A 17,835-nucleotide genomic window follows, 5' to 3' on the forward strand; every position below is an offset into this window, starting at 1 on the left:
GGAAGCTGATTTCATTATTTTAAACATTAGTTTCTGTTTTTTTTAAGACCATAAAGTGTTTACAGAAAATCAAACAACAAATTGGTGCATTCAAAATAATATAATTATTATTTGGGAACCTATTCCTGCTTTGTTGTACCTGAGGAAAAGTTGACCGATTTTTACGTTGTCCCATTTGCCTATTGTTGCGCACAAACTTGGAGTAACAATATTTAATATGTTTTTTCAAATATTTTATTCTTAGAAGATAAAAACATTGCAAAACTAACATAATTTAAGAGGCATAAGATGTTTTAGTCCAACTTTCTGGGCAATAGTGATATAGCTGATGTATAAGTAGTTTGTATACAGTTGCTAAAACAGACAGGAAACAGCTAATAACTGCCAAAGATATGTTTGATAAAGATACACAGGATATCCCAAACGACTTGTAACCAACTATTTTGAATTAATCCTGCACAATCATCAACACAATCATCCTTAGCAGATGTTGTATGTGTTGCTCTCACCAGTGTTTTCAGTGTAAATCACCACAGTAATTATAGAGAAAATAATCAACAACCTTCTCTCAGTGTTTCTTTTTTCATCTGCTACTATAAACTAAAATCTGTACATTTTCCATCCCTGTGAGACAAGTCCCTATCACAATTAATGTCACCCTCATGTGGACACGGAAGAAATTTGCCATGGAACCTAATCACAAAATGTCATGTTGGTGAGTGAAGAACAGATTAAATTAGCATAGTAGAAGATACGGAAACTGATTTCTGTCAAATCACAGTGTTTCACAATTATAATATGTTAATAAGTCCTTTCATTAAGGAAGCTGATTGCAGTTCACAGATGAAATCATCCGATGAGAGACACCTGGGAAAATGGTGATAAAACTCAAAATCAAAAGTTGTGCATTTGCTCCGAGCTTTATCTTCAGTTTGGCTTTTTTTTCCATTTTAATTCTCATTTGCTACTTTAACAGGAAGATGATGAGTACTTTAAAGTCATGTGGTCTTTAAAAACTGTTCAAAGCAAAATTGAACAGGCCCAACAAATGCAACCACTTTTTATGGAGCAGCAGAAAAAGTTTCCGTACTTTTGCCATATGGAATTTGTATGAGTGAGGAAAGACAGCAGATTATGACAGATTTATCCCTGATTTCTTTATTTTGAAATAGAGCAACTAATACTGCAGAACCGATAATCGCAGTTTAATAAGGCTGGAAAAAATCTTGTACACAGGTGAAGCTGTGTGGGATTTCACTATTTGTAATGATTCAGGAACAAAACACACTCAGACGGCACAGTCACAACACGCGTAAACTGGGCAGTACGGTGTGGAACGTTATCGCACCTGTTAGAATTTGCATGATAAAGCCCATTTCTGAAAGAATCGGGCTGATACATCAGAGTAAAAGCAGAAATGCCGAGTGTAAAAAACCTTCTAGCAAAATTGTGTCTCTATTTGATTCATATTTACATCTAATTGATATAATTAGACCTGTGTGGGTAGAATCTCCTCTGCAGTGCATTTTCCTCACCCCTCCGTGATGAGTGACACACGGGGAAGAAAAGCAGACGTAGGTGTGAGCAGAACAAAGATTGTTTGCATAATCGTGCTGCCATGGACAAATCAGTTTCACCTCAAGGTGAAACTGATTTCAGTACGGTGAAACTGATTTGTACATCAGCGTTTTATATGTATCTCAAACTGTAATCGTGTGGTTTAAGGGTGAGTTTAGAATAATCATTTCATCACCATTTTCAATCATCAGTTTTAAAATGTATGATCCAATTTACACTAATAAACACATTTTGACTGTCAGTTTCTCCATTTGCCTTCTAAAATCTTCAGTACTTGAGAACTTTGTCAGCTAGTATTTCTAGGAATGGGCGGCTTCTTTATATTTTGCCAAATAGGAGAGAGTTCTGGTGTAATTTATTATTTTGTCAATGACCCCACAAAGTTTAAGCCGATCCAAAAAGCTCCCAGCCTGATTGAAAGACTGGCAGTTACCGAAAAGGGCTGCGGCGATGATGGCGATGTTAAATGGCACTTGACTGTGACAAGAAGCAAATGGAGGGGATTAACATGAGCCAGTGAGCTACAGAATGAATATATGTTCAAACCTCATTTGAAGTGGCATCTGTGACATTGCCATGCCAATTTAGAGAGAATTCAATCTGCCCGGCATCAACTCGCTGAAACCGTGATTGGACTTTTGAAGAGACCAATTTGTGAGTGCAGTCGGGCCTCTTTGTGATTATGATCCCATATCTGTATTTATTCTCAAGCTTCGGCCGTATTCTCAACTCCATCAGCACTCAAATTAGCCTTTCTTATCAAGTATTTGAGGGAAGATTAGAATATAATACAGTCTATCACTTTGAGAGGCAGGGTTAATGTTTGCCAGGATGTTTGAGAGGTTATCAGCTGTCGGTACAAATTGCTAGAAAGTTGATGAAGTCTGTGTTTCATTTGTGACCAGCAGTTAATCCAATGTACCAGATTTGTATTCTGGAATGAATTATTTTTGATAAGCCTGCCAACCCTTCTTCATCGGTTTCATGCACGTTTTCACAGTCCATAAATGTCATCGTCTTTTTTCCGTAGCGCAGATAGTTTCCAACGTCCAAACCTACCAGAGTATTTACAGTTCGTTCATCGAGAAACCCTCAGGCTTCTAAATAAAAGCTACCTTACGGACAATCCATTACTTAATGCGTTTGAGTATAACTCCTTCCTCAGCTAGCTAAATTAGCCGAGCACAGTTGGAAAGCGCTAGAGACAGATGATTATCATGGTATGTTAATGGTACGTACATTATGACCACTGACAAGTGGATAACACTGATTACCTCATCATCACAGCGCCTGGAATTTATGAGGCAACAAATGAAGATTTTGTCCTCAGAGCTGATGTGTTAGAACTAGTGGCCAGGTTGTGTTGGCTTGACAACTAAGTAAGGTCATCTTTAAACTCATGAACCAGTGGAGGGGTCACGGGCGACTGAGGCTGTTTGTTGCATGTGGGGGCTGGGCGGGGCCGACTGGTCCCATCCAGTCACTGCTGGTTTTGATAGAAAGGCGTCAGAATACAAAGTGCATCAAAATCTGTTGCGTACGAAACTGATGAATCACATTTTCTAAGCAGCTGAAGCCACAGTGTTCAGGAAGTGCAGCCATGTTATCTGCTTGTAATTCCCTGAAACTACCCAGGAGTCAGATACAGCATCAACTCCTTGTGTTTGACCAAGTACAGACAGATTTCGCCATCAAACTTAAGCCTTGGGATAATGCCAGCTAAGCTAATATCTGCATGCCAATATATATCCACTTTCTACTTTCATTTCTAAATTCATGTGTGTTGGCCTTAACAAGAGAAATAGGACCATTATTTGTGTTTGTATTGGTAAGGTTTCTAGATGATGAGGGGGAAAAAGTAAAGGTTGTTAAGTTGAAAATACTTTGGATGAGTTTCATCAGACGTGGCATGAAGTCCTGTGTCGTTGTCTCGTGCTTTGATTATTATGATGAATGATTATCATCTTTCTTGCTCTCACAGGGTGGCAGAGTCCAGAGCTTTTTTTTTTTTTTTTTTGGGAGGACTATTATCTCTCATCTGTTTGTGCAAATGGCACTTTAATGCTTCAGAAGAGATGCATCTGAATAACATTAGAATAACTGGACGTGAAAGAGGGGATTCAGTCTGGTGGGGGCACCATGTTAAAACCAGTGTGTGTGTGTGTGTGTGTGTGCGCAAGTGTGTGATGCGTGCAGGAGAGCTTGTGTATATCCTGTCATATGATAAATGTTCTCTCTCTTATAATCTATGTGCTTCAAAATATGATGTATGTGAGGATGAACTTTGAATTATAACCTAAAGAGTGACTCATTAATCTTCTGACTTTGGTGGGGAGCGGACCAGAGGAATCATTCTGCGTGTTTATGTTTTATGAATAATGCAATATTGTGACTGGTCAGGTGAATCTGGGCACACAAGCCAACAACAAACAGCTCTGTTCTCTGGAGCTAAACGTGAGGATGTAAGACAGTGGACATGGATTGTGTCTCAGAGCTGATCTCAGAGCTCTGCTGTTAAGTGCTATATTTTACTGATAAAGTACAGTAGAACTCATTGCTTGCAAGTCATCTGGCACCACAGTGATGTTATTAAATGCAGATTCATGAATTAAATGGATGAGTAGAGATGAAATGATATTCCCTTAGCGTGCCTCCGGTACCTTCTTCAGTGAAACCACCAATTGCGTCCAACTACCTTCAAGAGATTTTATCAAACCTACAACATTCTATAGAAATATACACAGAAATTAACAGGAAAAACATAAAGATACACTATTTATTGTCGATATCTAGAGACTAGTAAAAGTGCACGCTTCAGCACTAAGTAAAGGAGTCTAACAAAAATCTAAATTATTGCATGTTCCTAATGCCAAATAGTAGCATAGTAAATGAGCAAAAGCAATACTATCTTATCTCTTCTATATTGCTTAAAATATTAAAAATATGTAACATGTTAGTTCTTCAGATAAGGTCATTCAACCAAAGTTAAACAACAAGGTTTTTTTTTAAAATTTGAAAATCAAAGTAGATTTTCTCTTATTTCACTCATGCGGTGTGCAACTAAATGCCTTCATCGCAGTGAAGCGCTGCTGTTACAGTCATTGCGAACAAAAAACGCGCCTCATTAAAATTTTACAGTCATTTATGCATCTTCTGCATCAATTATTGTTTCCCGCCGGGAGCATGCGAAAAGACGGGTGGTGGTCTACTGCAGCAGTTTGGAATAGTCATTTAGGTCCGGAGGCCCCAGCGGTGTCCTCAACCTGAGTGACAAAATCCTTTTCAAAGGGAAATGTGAAGGCGTACCAAGTTATCAGGTGAGCGCAGACGCGGCGTAAGAGGTGATTTACTGAGCAGGCTACGTGTCACCGGGGCTTTCTTTGTTTCCCCGAGGTCTGATTTGAACTTAAATTGCTTCTGTGAGGACTCGACTCAGCTTCTCATTATGTTGCCCCTCCTACATCTGGAACAATAAGGCGCCTCGTGTACTGTGCTCTACTGTATCCTCAAATGTTAATGCCCTCATTCTTCACCTTGTGACCGCATATGTCAAAGCATTTCATTAGGACCATAAAGCAGAGGAGAAAACATTCACACAAATCAAGTAGATTTTAGTCTGCGTACAAGTCACAGATGGCTCCTGCTATGCAAAATCCTACCTGAGGTACACACTCTTGCCGTGTTCCCACACAGTTAGTCAATTCCTCTCCTCTTTCTGTCCTTTCTCTGCTCTATCCCTCTTCCTCCTGGCTACTCATCAATACGGTCCCCTATTGGAGCTTGATCCTGCCCAGCAATTCTTCCTCTTAAAGGGAGGTTTTCCTGCTACTGTTGAATGTTAGCCTAACTAAAGGGCCTATTCACTTTCCCAATTATGAATCTACACTATATATGAGACAGGACACGTGCTATGACATCAGTGTGTGAAGTCTAAAGCAGTTCCTAAGCAGGTTTTTACTATTTCAGGAGCTGCCACAGAGCTCTGGCACAAAAAGGCAAAGGTGGATTTGCACAATCAATATTAAATGAACCTTTGTGCCTCACGATTTCTACTCGTGCTGTCGCTGTGTGTGGGGTGTAACATGGCAGCGTTGTTTTTCCGCTGTGCAGTGTTTGCGATGGGTATGAGATGGGGTGATAATGATGTTGCCATTTAACTCTGCAGGGAAGAGAACAAATGCGTTTCTAAAATTATTACAGCAACTTCGTCTGAAAATACAAAGTGACACGTAAAAAGATGGAAAACTGAAAATACCAGAAACGGCCAGATGGTAAAAATAAAGCAAAAATATCTCTAAAGATGATTTTTGCTGAGTCTGAAACCAATGCATCAAGGATCCCCCTGGTGGTAGGTTGCGATATTACTCCTTATACCTCCCTGGTGACAGTGTGGAGGTATCACTGTCTATTTCTACAGATTACCCAGCTCCTTACCCTAACCCTAACCACCCCAACAAACTCCCCAACCTTAACCTAAACCCATCATACCCTTGAAATTAAAATCTGGTTCTAACCCTCAAACAGTCCCTTGAAACAGCAAAATGTACCCACATTAATCACATGTCCCCAGTTTGCAAGTAGAATGATGCTGAATGGTGGCCAATATGTAGTAAATGTGAGAACACACACACACACACACACATACACAACAACGTGCAGTCTGGTGACCCACTGCTATCATGTGAAACGAGATAGAGAGGGATAAAGCAGGATGGAAAGTATACATTAACAAACTTGTAACTGCTAGCCGAATGCCTCTCGCCCTGCACGCGAGCAGCCAGACAGCCATAACCAGATACATCAAGCACACATTACATCCCTATACCCTGAGTATTTACTCTGCCATCCCGGCAGAAAGATTAGTTTAGCTGGAGAGTTGATTTATGGACGACAGAAAGTAATCCCTTCTTGTCCTGCCTGCTGTAGCCGTGCCTCCTCCTTCGCCACAGCGCTGAGCTTACACAGTCTGAAAGCCCTTGATACCGTGTTCGCCCTAAGGTGTAATGTTTGATAATATAACTACTGCTTCTGTCACCCGGACCCCCCACCCCATATGCACCCGCAGCCAAGCCTCCACCCCCCACAAATACATTACAGCTGTACAATGCTTTGAGATTTATGAGGAGGCAGTGGCGCAGGAGGGAGAGAGTTAGAGTGAGAATATGCATTGATTGAAAGCCCCAGATAGTCCCATCCAATCCTGCCCCAAAGAACATCAGTTATTTTGCATCCTGACACAGCGATTGATAACTCGTAAATGTGTGTGGGGATGACAAATGCAGATGGAAACCGACTCTGACAAAAATGATAACTGCATCGGTCTCGAGGGGGTGACGGAGGTGGAGGCGGGATGCTGCTTAAAATATTTAATAATTGATATGGAGGCAGCGAGATGCTGTTTGACCCTGGAGGAGTGTGAATGTCATCAGAAAATTGGCAAGACTTTGAAGTGAAATGCATTAATGATGCATGTGTGCGCGTGTGCACGCGTGTGTGTTTGTGTTTGCAGAGGAGGCTGAGAGGTTCGACTCTGTAATGGTCACTTTGCTCTGTTTGTCTTCGGGATTATGAATATTTTTTTTCAACTCCCCCCCAAGGCTGTGAAGTGTTCAAACAAGTTTCATGTATGCAGCCATGTTTTTGCCCTGATTTAACAACACGGAAACTGTCTCCTCGATCGAACTATGGTGTGGCGACAGTCCTCACATCCTCATAGAAATCTATCATTTTTGATTAAAAAAAAAAAAGAGGCTCAACAGTGTTTTTTTTAATCATTACCAATGGAATGCAAAAATACGAGTGTCTGGCATTTGTCCAGCACTGTTTGTGTCATCATACTCACAAAAGAGCTTCAATGCTGGTCCTGAAACCACTTTAGAGCAGCATGATACCCCCCTTTGAGCTGAGAAGGTGACAGAGAAAGAATTTCAGCCAGGTGGAGGTATTTTAAAATAAACAAAGGTGACAAAAGTGAAGCCAGCCTTAAAATATCTGCCGCAAAAGTGTCAGGCGGAGACCTGAAAACCAATGAAAGCACTTTGTTGGTCCATAGGAAAGGACGAGATTTTTCTCTGAGTGGTCATAAATGGTCAGTATGTTTAGTCAGGCCACATTTTTAGCTTCGACTCGTTTAACTGGACTGTTTTCTTTGGACATTACAGGGCTCAACAATAGTCAATAGCAAGCTAGCAAGTTAGCAACCCACATGTAATCTGGCAAGACAATGGGCAAAGTTGCAAATTTGTATTCAACACAATTTCTCTCTGCTGTTTTCACTGTTTCCACGCTCTGACTCAGGATTGGGCGCATTATAATAATTCTTCTTTTTTATGTGTCATGTAAGCCTACTGAATGTACAAAATGTAACAATTTTACATTATCTGTGCGATGTAAGTTTATCACATCGAACATTATCAAAGTCCCTCACTTAAAAGGTTGCCTTAATGTTGATATAAAGGCGCCCCCTGTTAATACGCTTCATATCACACTGTGATACCTGACATGTGAATTTGTCTCCATATGGTGCACGGTGCACCCCTGCGGTGGACACAGTGGGACGCCGGACCTTTTTAAAGCTCCTGATCACCTCTCAAACCTTCAGCAGAATGGCCCCTCAAAAGAGTCTAATGTCTCGTTTTTGGCATTAGGACAAATCAGTTTCAGGAGTTCAGTCCTGAAGCATTTCAATCCTCTTACGTGAGTCTGATGTCTGATAAGAAACAGACAGTTAAGACGCTCCAATCAACAAAGTGCAGGAGATTACAGGGCTGTACAAAATGTCTATTCAAGGATACATTTTCACTCTATGCATTCACAGATATTGCAGCCCCACAGCTGCGGACCTCTGACCCCACTGACCCGCTTAGTTCTAGTTTTGATATCTCAGTGTAATTAATGTATTTGCATGATATATGTCTTTTCCTCTCTCTACCTGTCCTCCCCCTTCTGCTGCTTTTCTGCCCAGTGGCCATCAGCAGGAGGGTCCGCCGTATGATCCTGGTCCTGCTCAAGGTTTCTTCATGTTAAAAGTTTTTCCTTTGCACGGGTTCTTGTTGGGTGTCAGGCGCTGGATTTCTGTAAAGCACCTAGAAACAATTTTGATTTTAACAACCTAGTTATGAGCCAGTGTCTTGGTCAGGGGTTCAAAGTGGGTCTCAGCTAGTATGTTTGTGTTAAGGGGAAACTGGAGAAAACACATTCAGGCACGAGAAGAGCTTCCATCCAACTTCTGGGATTTACGAGGTAAGAACTGCGCTGTCATAGACTCCAGATGGAAATGATCACTATGTCCTTCTGGAGAAAGAAGGAACTAAATACGTTCACTTGATAATGAGATCACTTGCAAAAAATTCTGATTAAAGCTGGACTGATGTTCCTCAGAAGTTACTTCAAGCTTTCTTTCCTAATGTGTCTGACAAGGCCTCCTACCCCCAGAAGAAGGGGTGAAGAAGCAGAGGAGAGGGAGCCGTCGGGGATGCGACGAGACGTTAAAACATTTCAAATGAAAGGTGCGTCAGAAGAGCTTGTCAGTGCATTAACGCCAAGATTAAAGGGGTCTCGGTGTCTTCTGTCGGGTTCAAGGGAGACTGCACGAGGATTTGCTCAGGCTTTTAAATACCTCTGTCGACTAAGATTCAAACAAACATTTCCACAATAATTACAAGTTGACTTTTCTTCCTCCTGGAGCAGAAGGTAAAACAGTCTCAAGTCAAACCGCCACATTGTCAGCATAAGTACCCGGTGCTGTTTATTAAAAATAAAATGGAGACCATTATTCGCTCATTAGGACACATGGCATTGAACACATAATGCTAGCATATTAATGTCCCCTCTGAGTGGAAGACGAATAAGGTATTTAGTTCAGGTATTAGTTTTGAAATGAGTGCGCCATTGCTTGTAATCCAGAATAGGCAGCCATGCCAAAGTTGGTTCTCGAAGGTATGCTGCTTATAGAGTTGACGTTTTGTACTCAATTTGCACTTGTAAGACTAAAAGTGTACTTGAAAAGTTACTTCTTGTACTTATTTCGTTTTTATTGTAGCTTTTTTTCTCTTTCTTAATTGTATGGGAGCCATCAGCTGTCATCTCTGTCTCCATCTCCGAGTCAGGCGCACAGAAACAGGAAGTCAGACGGCCTCCAGGCTCCACATTCTTCTGTTTATAAGTAAGTCCATAGTTCTAACGGTGCCAATAAATGTGGTATTTGTCTACAAATAAACGAAATAAGTAAGGTATGGATTACAGGTTAATAGAACTGGTGTAATAATGAATGTAAATACACTTAAAATATTGCTTTGGTTAATGTTTGTTGTCAGATGTAGTTTTGAACCTTTGTACAAAGTGAATTAACATTCACTTTGAAAAGCTTCAGCCTCTGGAAACGTTAGCATACAAATTTATACTTTTCATCTTCTTTATTTGAACATTTTGCCCACATATTCCATGTAAGTATATGATTTATGGCCTGCATGGAGTCAGAAATGTAGATTATTGCTCCACAAGGCATATATAGAAACCTTTGAGTTATATTTTGTTTTGTTTTCTTTGTCAACCAGGAGAATAACAATATTAATGTTATGTTTCAGGAAAATAAAAGTGCATATTGGGATATATCACTTGCTTTCACAGCATTTACATGAATGAAAGCAAAAAAATAAACACCAACCAAACACACGGACATATCTTTCCTGCAGTAAATAAAGAAAAGGCATGAGGAAATAACCCAGATGATGCTAAGCTACTTACTGTAAACACTGCCCCCCCCTTTGTTGACCGACACAAGGACGTACACACGTTGTGAGGACGAGGACAAAGACAATGAATCAAGAGTGCACAGAAAGAAACCAAAATGGCTGAAAATTGATTTCAAGTTCTGTCAGGAGCACTGCAGAAAAAAACCACACACACAAACACACACACACACACACACACATACAAAACAACACCTCTCACAAGCTGCCTGGAGAAAACAAAACTGTGCCATTAAAAATATAATAGGATTATCGTTTCTGTTTGTTTGTCACGGTGGATCAAGAAAATTACAGTTAAGAGAAGAGCTTAGAGCCACATTGTTATCGCCGCTTCAGAAAGCGAGGCCCAGACACGGACCATTTACATATTCATTTGCTGCTTTTGAAATTCACCTTTATAATTAGTCACCGCACAGCGCTCTCTTAGTATCAGCAAACACCTTGACACCCTGACACATCAGCTGCTGCACACTTAACACGGGCTCATCAAACAGCAGGAAAGTTACACAACAGCGATGCGTGTCGGAGTGACGTCTGAGTGGGAGGAAGAGAGATGAAAGGGAGAGGAGCACCCGGGAAGGCTAGCAGTGGCTCCCCAGGTTGTGGGAGCTCTGTTTGTTAGGTTTGTTTATTTGTTAGCATGAGGAATGAGGGGGGGAAAGACAGACAAGCTGCTGCAGCGCTGGTTTAGATCCAATAATGTGTGGCTTTGTCGGGTCTTTACGGTTCACGCTGGCTTCAGAGGAAAGGCAGAACAGCTTACAGTGACACCACGGTGATGCAGTGAAAAATGCAGATTGAAATGTATATAATGCTACATTAGCCTGAGCCTGGAATCTATCTCTAAATAAGGTCAAAACCTCTTCAAAAGCATAAATCCCCCACTTAGTTACCAATATTATAATTATCAAGTCCACTCAAATGGTGGCGGATAACTATGCACATTAATGATGCACACATGCATCATTAATGCATTTCACTTCAAAGTCTTGCCAATTTTCTGATGACACTAGTCAATTAATATGCAATTTTAATCTTAATTAAGGTAAGTTAACACATGCATTTAGTGACAGTCTCACTAACTAGTGAAGCTCAGGACCATCAAGATAAACCACTTTATGTAAATCATTGGCCCCCTTGTTGGGAGGTTTGAGTTTAAGAGGACGCATAAGCAACAAACAACCAATATAAAGTTGTTTCTTCATATTTCACCTTGTGTCATGAGTGTTTTTGGCCCTGACAAAAGGAGAGCATTAGTACTTCACTGTGATTAATCTGATTTCAACACTTGAATCATCGGAAAACTCCGCATTAATCCAAATCTATGGAGTCCCGAAGCATGATCCTTGAGGTGCCCCTTTTGGCATCCGATTTTGACGTTGGAAACGCGGCTGGTTCATATTGAGTAAGCCTGCGTTTGGCGAGTCTCATCTGAATTTCACAGTAAAGTGCTCTGACGCACGACATGTGGGGCTTTCTAGCTCCAACCGTAGACTATATATACACCCAACATATGCATACATTAGCGAGGTGTCAGGCCTGGCATTGATATTTATTGAACCGTTCTCACATGGAGGGACAGTACATGAGGAACGGTACCTGTCACGTCAGCTGTGTGATAAGCTGGAGGCAGAACCAGAGGGAGCGTCTTTACTGACGGCGGGAACATGTGGCGTTTTACTGCCACGCCGCCCTGTTAGAGGTCAAGGTGCAGAACATTGATTTTGTGTGTAAAATCCCTGTGAAGGAATGTTTATGTCATCCAGCGCTGAGATAAAATTTAAAAGCACTCTTTCGGGGATACGGTCACATCTGGCGGAGGCTGACAGCTGCCGCTCAAACCGCCTCCGACGGCGAGCTGCAGAGCTGACTTCCTCCGTTATGTTCCGATGATGCTCGCAGACGTGGAGCTAATGAGCGGAAGCGGCAGAAAGACACATGGCGCCAGTGTCCTCATGTCGACACGGGTCACGGTGACGCGGCGCTGATGAAGCCCGCGGCTGAAGCGGAGTTGCACAAAGTAGCTGCAGTTGGATGTGCGGCTCTGCAGCCGAACGCCGGCTGCGGGATGGAAAAGATTAAGTACGAGCAGCTGAGCGTGAAGACTTTCAGGGCTTCCTATTGTTACCAGCAGCATCTTTTTTAATGGTAAATTTACATTCATTTGTGGAACAATAGTGTAAATCTGTGCTTTCTTCGCTGATATTCACACTTATGTAAGAGTGTGAAGCAGGGTGTCCTCGCTCTTTTAATGCACCAATAAATTTCATTTTCGTCCTGTAATTCCCTCATCAAAGGGGCGATTTCAGTTTATTTATAACACCCCCGCGTCAGGGACACCAACAGATGTGGACACTGTTTCAGCAGACTTTCCTTTCTGCAGCTTTGCACAGGTTGGACTTGTTATGTAATCTATCTAAAATAGATTGCACAGATTTGGTTAATCACACATTCTGTTATGAATGAATTTTAAACACATAAAAAAAGACCAATATCTCAAGTTGTAACCATTTCCAGCACATGACATCATTATGTATTGATGTCATACATATTATTGATGAAAATCCAGTTTATTCAAAGGATCTAAATGACTAATGAATCAAGATGTTAACACTTTGACTTTGTTTATCTCATTTGGACTTAAAACAGTAATTGGCTGCATTTAATGTAACTTTGCTCAAAGGCCAAAACCCAAACGCTCGGAACCTGGTTGCTGGCCGTAGCGGTGCGTGAACCGAGCACTGTTCTGACATCGCATCTCAAGTCGAACCGAAAATACCTCCAATTCTATCAGCTGTCAGCCAACAAACGTGGCGCCACCTGTTCCAAGAGATTTAGCTGGGATGTCCCTGCAGTGGAAAACAGCCACTTCACCGTGAAACCAAACTTGTTTTATTCTTAGGGTCTGCACTTTCTGACATGTTTGATGTGTTTGTGCGTCTCGCTCCGGTGTGCACGTACGTTGCTAATACACCTGTGTGTGTGTGTGTACAGTAAGGGGGGGATCTCTCTGTGGTGTTGTCGTGTTGCTACATTTCTTGCTGACAGGTCTGATCAGAAAGTGATGACAGCCTATGATTGTCAAAACGCCTGCCAGTGAGTGGCAGATCAGCTTTGGCTCGGCCTTATTTTCCACTTCCCTTCCCCCTGGTTCTGTCACGTCTCTTTTCCCAGCGGCGGGGTTGGTGTGACGCGGAGAGAAGGTAAGGAGAGCGCTGTAGAGGTGGCGCGCGGAGCTCAATCACAGCGTGCCGTGTTCGGGCCGCTGTGGATGTCACGCAATAATACTCCCACGATGTGGAGAAGCGAGCCAGAGAGTGACAGTGTGGGAGTTAAACCGGGAGTTGCAGCGCTGAGTTTTGGCGAGCGCCTTGACAAACAAAGCTCTTTGCATTGTGCGCTGGACAGGTATGACAGGAGCAATATGTGAAGTTTGACTTAAAGAAGGCTGGAAAAGGTGCACAGCAGACAGGACACCTTTTATTTACAGCTTAAATTTTGCTTAAAATCAGCAAAATCTCTAGTTTAACCCAAAATATGAGGAGGTAATTGCTGTTTTTTTCCCCTCGTTTCACCTCCATCCAGAGATCATGCTTTTAAACTAAATATAGAGGCTAAACAGATGGCAGGTTTTAATGAGAGGAAAAACTTTGGATATGTTTTTGCATTGGAAGCAAATTTCTCTAACTGACCAGTTCATTAAGCTCATCATCAATGATGGGACACAACTTGCCACCAAAACCAAAATCGGCCCGGCATCCGCTCTCTCCAGATGTGAGCAGCCTCGTGTATGATCGCATCTGTCGGGCCGTGCTTGCCTCATCAAGCTAACTCATCACATTAACGCAGTTTAGTAGAAAGTCCACACTCGTCTCCGTTCTGCTGCTCCTCCACCGCCCTCCCGCCATTCTCTCATCACTCATTTGTGGCTGCGATCATGATGGTTGGATAACCGCTAATTAAAGACATGTCAGATGTGCGTCAGCGAGAGCGAGAAAAATAAAATCTTCATCGCAGGAGAGCCAGCGAGCGAGCTTGTGTTGCAGATCCGGGACGCAACTTACCCTCGGTGGAAATGTTAAGCAAGGCAAAAGTGACAGGCCAACATCCATCCGCCTCCTCAACTTGTCTATTTATATGTGCATTCATATTCATGAGCTATTGGACCATGTGCCATTGGATGCATTTAGCGTTATTGGAGAAACAGAATCTCAGTCCTCTTCCTGGCAACTGACAGAGAAAGATTGCAGTGCCCAAGTGACAAAGGACTGGCAGGGCTGGTACTAAATCACTGCGGTGACGCGGGCAATGAAAGCTGGATCTCATCCTTGGACTTGTAAAAATGACTTTACCCTTCACTCTGGGCATTAAGTGGATTGCTGATTCCTCTATAAACACATTCCTTAACGGTGCGTTCGAGGGGCCGTCGGAAGCAGAAGAACAGATTACGTGACGATTAGGAAGAGCACGGCTAACTTACAGGCTAACCTTTATGCGCAGAGCTGTGCGTGTTTGCAGCCTGTTGTGTGCTGGAGTTTCGGTCCTTTACCTGTGAATTAGCTCGTGTTGAATGAAGCTAAAATCGAAATGCAACGAATCCATCTGCACATGGAAGAACAGGAAGCAAACACCAGTAAATTGATGACGTTGCCCTGGATTGACAGCAATATTTTCAAAAATGTCAAGAGTTGCAGCTTCTAATCCAGGCGTGCACACGTGTTTTTCGAGCCCACGGCGCTCTCGCAGTTTATCACACTAATTCTGAAGCCAGGGTGATTCACAGAAATGCCAGAGGTAGAGGTTAAGTAAAAATACCCCCATTATAGCCAACGCTGAGGAAATTGCGACGCTTTAAGGTGAATTCATTTGTTGGACGGGATTCATTTATAAAATGCTTGATTTATCAGATCAGAAAACCCTCTTCGGGACTAGAATTCCAATTTTCTGCTTTTCTTTCGGTCTTTCCCTCCCCTCTCTCATGCCCCCAGGCCTCTCCGTGCACGCCTTTTCGTCGGTTCCTCCCTCCAGCCGCTGACAGTGGCGCTGCCTCTGCATAATGCGGATGCGGCTGCTGTAGGTCGAATGAAGCTTCCTTCGACATGTGTCAGCAGCTCGCCGAGTAGGTTTGGACTAATGATGGCGCGGCGGCCGGCCCACTGCCCCTCAGCATATGCCCACTCTCTCACATGTGTGTCAACGCGTGCGTGTGCGCGCGCAAGGGGTGGCAGGGTTCGTCATGCTGATTAAAAGAACCCCCCCTCCTCTTCATCACAAAGCCCCTCTGAAAAAGACAGCGGGGAACATGAACCACTGTCAGGTTGGCCCAGATGAGGACACAAGATCCGTGTCACCTGAATTTACCGGCCTAATATGACAGCCCAGTGGTGATCTCTTGTCTGGGACGTGTCACATTCGCAGACTTTGGGCTTATTCTCATGCAAATGATGTCAGGACTGGAGAGAATGTGAATGAGACTCGTCACATCGTCCGACGGGCTAAACCCAAGCACATGACGGTGGCTCCTCCGGGTGAAATCAACACGGATTTTTGACATTCGCACCTGGCCACCGACACTGGGAATAGTTCCAAATAATGAGGGATTTGTGCACTGCTGGTACAACATATTTACCCTTTCTGAGGACCTAAATAGCACAAACTCCAGTGGGACTATACAGCCTGTTATTAAACACCTCCCCACAACAGCTACTGAGAGCGCCGTCATTGTCATTCATTCTTCATCAAAATACACACATTAGCCACCCAAACAAATCCCTGTAGAACAATTAAAACTCAAAGAAACAAGCTGCCTTTCTACATCAATTTATTAAACAAAAAACCCGAATGATTACAGCGTCCGTTATTGAATTACGCACTCGAATCTTTCATTATTCGCGATGCTGCTGTCGCACACTTGACAGCACACCTGTGGGCTTCACGGCAATATCTAAAAAAAAGTTCGATAGATCCTTAAAGACACTTCATCTGCTCAGCAGTTTGACAGCCGTCATCATTCTCGAAAGAGCCCGCTTTGTCACTTCTCCATTCTTCAAGAGCCTCTCGCTCGGCCTGATAAATTATGTCGTCTGTATCTTCCAAAACAAGGCTCGTTCCTGACAGGTACACGATGCTCCACCGCAATGGTTTCTGACGCCTGTGGATCTCAGCGGGGACAGACGCATCAACGAGCGATCGGATTGAACTCTCTGTCCATGACGAGGGATCCCAGGAGAGCTGATACCTTCAGCTTTTCTCTCGTATGAAGCCACGAGTTGAGATACCGTCAAAAATCAAGTGTATGATAAACATTTTTTCTCTTTCTAAAGTCCCTTGCAGCGCTGCTGACAGCAGCCCTGTGTATCAATAAGACAAACACTGGGGCGAGGACTATATTTTCCTGGAGAAATGAAAGTTTGGAGCTGATATTTTGCTGCAGACACAACCAGAAATACTCATGAAACATGGTGGAACATTGTTGGCAGTAGCAAAACAAGAGGTTGAGGCCAAAGGTGATGCCGCACAGTCAATTTATGTTGTGTTTGCTTGAAAGCCAATGAGTTTGAGAGAACAAGCCAAAACATTGTCTGCCTGACAAATTCATATGTGTAACCTTTGTATCCATGGTGACAACGACACTTAAAAAAGTACCAGATTCCTAATAGAGACTATTTTTAAAAGTAATTAATAAGCAGTTATTTAAGTATTATATTTTTTATATTTTATATGTACACACTTGCTTCACTGCAACTTAAAGCATCTCAGTACAATCTGGTTGAATCTTAAAAGAAATACACTGTAAAAAACAATTAAAAAAGCCTATAACCTAAAGCTGCAGTGTGGGATTTCTGTCGCCCTCTCCTGGCAGCGACAGTAATTGCACACCCATAGTGCTGCCATGCCTGTCGCCCAGATTTGTTGCTATGGTTGCGCCATATTTCTGCGCTGGCTCCCAGCCCGTCCCAAAATAAGAGCCACTGTTGTATATTCTTCCATTTGTCTTCTTTTTGGTGCACATATTGCTCAACTTTCTGAGTCTTGCGCTCCCGCATGTGGTCGCCTGTCACGTGACTTTATTTAACGTGACTCTTCTGTGCATTTCTAATGGCTCTTTATTCTTCTCTGCCAAACTGAGCACACTGTGCAGCCCTGGAACTCCATTGTTTCTTGGGGAAAATGCCTCAGGCTAACGTTCAAGAGATGCGTGGGGTGGGAGCATGTCGACTTAAATACCTTCAGTGGAGACATGCCATGGCCTCTTTTATCAGGTGTCTCACTAGCAGAACTATAAAGCTTAGCTCTCCGTTAAACCAAAGTCAAATCATGCTCTTTTTTTTTTGACGCTGTTGTATTAAGTTTTCATCCTGCCCTGGATTATGTCTCTACTTGAAATACCCTCACCCACTTGGAGTTGGTCGCCTTTCTGAATTGAGAATTTAACTTAATTTACCAGCATATGTGCCAACATGTACTATTAAGGCGCAAGAATAGAAACCTTCAGTCATTTATCAAT

The 17,835-nt window shown here is 42.6% G+C and overlaps 1 long non-coding RNA gene across 1 annotated transcript; it reads left to right on the top strand.

The window, feature by feature from the left end:
- Window positions 1-8,564: 8,564 nt before the first annotated feature.
- LOC115251804 (uncharacterized) lies at window positions 8,565-9,746 on the top strand. The gene is made up of 3 exons (XR_003890343.1): window positions 8,565-8,820; window positions 8,998-9,086; window positions 9,620-9,746. It is a non-coding gene; the product is annotated as an uncharacterized lncRNA (long non-coding RNA).
- Window positions 9,747-17,835: the final 8,089 nt, after the last annotated feature.

Source organism: Takifugu rubripes, chromosome 12, assembly GCF_901000725.2.
Source record: "Takifugu rubripes chromosome 12, fTakRub1.2, whole genome shotgun sequence".
NCBI lineage: Eukaryota > Metazoa > Chordata > Actinopteri > Tetraodontiformes > Tetraodontidae > Takifugu > Takifugu rubripes.